The sequence below is a fragment of the Pteropus medius genome, unplaced genomic scaffold (assembly GCF_902729225.1).
Source record: "Pteropus medius unplaced genomic scaffold, Ma_sr-lr_union100, whole genome shotgun sequence".
Taxonomy (NCBI): domain Eukaryota; kingdom Metazoa; phylum Chordata; class Mammalia; order Chiroptera; family Pteropodidae; genus Pteropus; species Pteropus medius.
This window is the reverse complement of record NW_024346065.1, coordinates 1,236,075-1,240,928: the sequence shown is the minus strand read 5'-3', so window position 1 is coordinate 1,240,928 and position 4,854 is coordinate 1,236,075. Positions and strand designations below refer to the sequence as shown.

Here is a 4,854-nt window from a genome sequence, read left to right as displayed (position 1 = left end):
TTGGGACAACAGAAATTTTTGAATAACAGTGTGGATGTACTTAATGCCATTTCAAAATGGTTAAAATGATAATTTTTGTGTCATGTGTCTTTTATCACAATTGAAAACAAATCAACACAGACCCTAGAAATTTATTCTCTCACAGTTCTGGGGGCTAGAAGTCCAAAGTCATGGTGCCCACAGAACCATGGTCCCTCTGAAGGCTGGAGGGAAGGCTCCTTCCAGACCTGTTCCAGTTTGTGGTCGACAGCAGTCCTTGGCCTTCCTTGGTTTGTAGACACATCACTCCAGTCTCTGCTTCCGTCGTCACATGGCATACCCGCTTTGTGTGTGTGTCTCTGGGTCTCTTTCTTTTTCTTCTTATAAAGACACCAGTCACTGGGGCTCACTCTAATCCAGCATGACCTCATCTTAACTATTTACATCAGTAGTGACTCTATTTATTCCAGAGAGACATGCATTTTTGCCTATCACTATTCATTGGATACAATCTCTTAGCTCTATTAACTTTTTTTTTTTCATCTTTATTCAGGCTCCTAAGTAGTCATAATATAACTGGAGGAAATCCCCCATAATTCTAGAAAAAGGGAGAAATCTCTACCTGCCCCAGCACCATAATTGGACTTGATTGGCTCCGTTTGGATCAGGCGCCTAGGCTTGGACCAATCACTGTCTAAGGTGATGGCCGATTCAGACCACTCTTGAGGCAGGGCAAGCAAGGCCATGTGACTAAAACACGGTCTTTTCAGAATCTTATAGAGATGCAGGACAGACACAAAAAAGCAGATGTCCACTTTTTTAATGTTATTTTTCATGAACACAGCTATGTTTCTGTTATTAGAGAAAAGGATCAATATTGTTTTAAAGTGTTATTTCCACCTACAGAAACTTGATTAGTCTATGGCCATGCCACCCTGAACAAGCCCGATCCAGTCTGATCTCAGAAGCTAAGCAGAGTCAGGCCTGATTAGTACTTGGATGGAAGACCACCTAGGAAGACCAGGTGCTGTAGGTGTAAAATAAAATAAAATAAAATAAAATAATAAAATAAAAAAAGAAACTTGATGACCTGAACATGATGGCTTTGATATAGAAGGCTTTAAATTAGGAGTTCCTTGAGAGCTAGGTATGGAGATATATATATGGAAAAGCAGTGGATTCAACCAGAATTTATAGCAAGATCATATTTTATGAAAATCCCTGACTCCTTCTCATTTACATAATTAAGTGAGAAATTTAAGAGGAGAGCCCTTGAGATGACATGTGGCATTCAGGTGCTTTTAGAACTATTCTGAGCATAATTAATTTATTAAACAAAGACCTAAAGTGAATTTCAAAATTCACTTCATTTTTACCTGGCTGAACCCCCTTTTCAGCTTTTCCATTCTCATTAAGGAATCATAGCAGATTCACCCACAGAAGTGCCGCCTTTAACCCGAACTTGCCAGAATAAACTGAGTCACAACTGGATTTGCCGAACATCTTCTCAATACACCTCCCTTTCTCTTATTTCTGAAATGTAAGTAGGGGAACAACCATGATTCCCTTTTCCTGAAGGGCAAGTTCAAAGGCTTTATCAGAAAAGATTCTGTCATTCAGAGTGGGAAAGTATATGGATTTCATTCCCTCTAGGGTGACATCTGGGGCACAGGCTAGCAATGTTGTCTAGCAACCTGCACCTTGAATGACTTCTCTAAATGCTCGCCTATCTCTGTGAGGAGATCTACCTAGACAGGCATGCCTGCTGTCGTTTTATTAATTTGCTTAGTCAGCAAATGCATAGCACTGGTGCATCGGTTACATTTGGCAGAACTCGAACATCTCTGTGGGGCCTCTGTGTGCCTGGCCCTGCTTACACATCAGTTAACAGCCTGCTTTTCCAAAACCCTGACGCGTGAATGATGGTTTGAACTTCAGCACCACACAAACACTTAGAAAACTACATTCTCTGTCGCTGCCTCACCTCGCACAATAGGAAGAGAATTATGAAATGGTTTTTTTCTTGCCTCATCTGAGCTGGCAGTGGTTTTGACATTTCCCAAACTAATTTAGGGGCAAGATCGTCAGCAGCCATGAAAGCCCAGCGGATGTGTTTCTGTTACCAGTCCCCATCCCAGATGGCATCAAACTGTGGTACTTGAGACACCTGGAGACACTGGGCAGTCCCGTGAATCAGAGACAAAGGTCTGAAAGCAAGAAAAGGGAAAAAGGAGACTGAAGGATCAGGGAAGAAATAAAGATCATTAGTATCGCTGAAGGGAATGAAGGAAAGATAAACTACCGCTGGCAGTGCAAGTAATAGGGTGACCAGTTTGTCCAGTTCTAAAACTGAAGTTCCCACATTCGCAGACACACTCATTCCTGGACAAACCGGGGTGATTGGTCACCTGGGTAGATATAACATGGGCTTTAATTATTTAGAGCAGGTGGGGAAGAGCCTGAAACGTACTCGGGAATCACTTTGTGGCCAAGTATCCTTAAATTTTGAAAACTGCCATTTTTGATGCATGAAGCAGACACAGGCACGCCTGCCAGGGCGAGCTTAGCCTTCATAGGTTTCTCGGGTACTGATGCTCACATCCCCAGGAAGTTGTCCTGCACTGTCCTCAGCCCAGGTCTGGCTTCAGCACCTTCTCGTTCGCCACTCTACTCTGTGTCAGATCTCTGGATGCCCTGCTGCTGGTCTGGGCGGAGCCCCCTTGCCCTGGGCAGCTCATGTCACCTCTGTGCCTTCCAACCCCTCTGTGCCGCAGGACTAGACTCGGGACCTTGCCCTCTCCTCCTTACCTACTGGCCCTTGACCTTGGCCTCCTGGCCAGGCATTGACAGCTGATGGTGGGCCCAACAACGCACATCCCAGAGTTCAAAAGAGTGTCTGTTTTGCCAGCAAAGAAGCTCTCCTGTGGTTCCCCACTGCTCCTGGCTGCCTGCCTGGTAAACGTGGGATAGACAGTATGTGAAGACAGTTTTTTAGGGGCAAAACACAACACATAGGTCTTAAGTTTTCCTACAGTGACCACTTTTCAATGCCATGGAGATTCACACATTCATTAACTTATTTTTAAAAAATATTTATTGAGAAATCAACATATGCTAATGTAGTCCCCTGGCATATAGCAGAGAACAAGACAGGCAAGGCCTTGGCTCGTGGAGCTTAGGTCCTGGGGAAGGAGAAGAAGACAATACATGAGAACGTAAACAAATGAACAATAATATTTCAGAAAGTAATAGCACTGTGAAGATGATAAAAGGGGGTGTAACCTTCCTGGGAGGAGCCTTGGCTCACTTAACCATTAGGGACCTTCTCACCTCAAGGGTGTAGTCTAAAGACTCCTCAAAGAGCCCTGCACTGCCCCCTGCTGGCCAGGATCAGAGGGAAAATCCAGACTCTGCCCACGGTTGTTTCAGTTTCTTCACAAACCGATGTTTCTATTTTGCCTCCTTGCCCTCCTCCCCTTGCCATCTGTGTAAACCACAGTTTTAGTACTGTTTGACGCAGGTGAGGCTTTAGGAACCGAGCATCTCTTGGTGAACATCTTTCTTGAGATGCTCTCTGTTGAAACAGGTCTCTGGAGGCCATGAAGCCGGTAGCTTGGAGGGTGAGGCTTGGTGTCTTCCAGTTTGAGTTCCCTTCCTTCACCCTCATCTGTCTTGCTAACTGTCACTGGTACTTAAAAACCGGACTCAAACCCTGGCAAGCCTTCCCTAGACCCCTGCAACATGAGTCCCCAGCAGCATGAGCCTGTGAATGTCACATGGGCATGGTCAAGTCTTATTAATTTGTTACCAAACGGTGTCTGAGGCATAGATGGGACTCGATAAACATTTACTGAATGCATACATGAATAAACGAATGAATCTGGAGATGAAAAGGAGAGTTTGGATCTGATAAACCTGGTCCCCCAGCTCATTGCATAGCTCAGAAGTCCACGATGAAAGGCAAAGTAAACTTACTTTCACACAAATCACATCATGTGCGATCAAAAAGTTGGAAAAGCATCTCTTGGGTGGTTCAGATTGGCTCTCGCAGAGGCGAGAAGCAAAACTGTTTTTGTCAAAGCCACACAAAAACCCACTCAGTGGACTGCTTTGGAGCATCTATTGATCTTTAAGAAAAGTATAATTTAAAGTGCTGCTTCCAGCTCGAATTCCCTCAATGTATTTCCAACTGTAATGTGAAATTCGACTGTGTGTGTCAGCTCCAGTGACAGTGAGATCCCTAGCTCACCGCTGGGTTGTTGGGAGAAAGCGTCTTCACAGCTATCTCTGGAAAAGATGTTAATCTCCGACAGACTGGAATTAAAATTCCTCCAAGTAGCTCAGATCTCCCTGGCTCTGCTGGGGTGGAGGCAGCTGTGAAGGTTAACCCCAATGCGCTTTGACTGAGGGCCAAGATCTTGTGGCAACTCCTGTGGGTTGCTGCCTGCAGAGCAGAGAAGGGGCTTTTCAAAGTGGTTTGAGGAATAATGAAATGTCGGAGAGTCAACTCTTGCTAAATGCTCTTTGGTGTGGATAATAAGAAATCATCACAAATCTCAGATATTGAAGGATTGCAATACCCTTTCAGCAAACTCCTCTCCCTTATTTTGGCCTGGGAACACTAAGAGAAGGTCATCATCAGGGTTCTAGTTTGCTCAATGAAACCCCTCTGGTCTTTTCGTGGTTAGGGAAATTGATTTTCTGCCTAACTCCCATTCTGGTTAATAGCAAGATGGCTCTAATATGCTGATTAGAACACTGGACTTGCTGGACAGGCTGGGGCAAGTCATGGATGCTGAGAGTCCCCATATTCAGGGGAACCCGCAGTGTGGTTGTGAGGTTCAACTATGAAGTTGTGTGTGAACGAACATGCCT

General features: G+C 44.6%; 1 pseudogene; it reads left to right on the top strand.

Moving 5' to 3' along the window:
* Positions 1-896: 896 nt before the first annotated feature.
* Positions 897-1,015, top strand: LOC120612830 (uncharacterized; annotated as a pseudogene).
* The last annotated feature ends 3,839 nt before the right edge of the window (positions 1,016-4,854 follow it).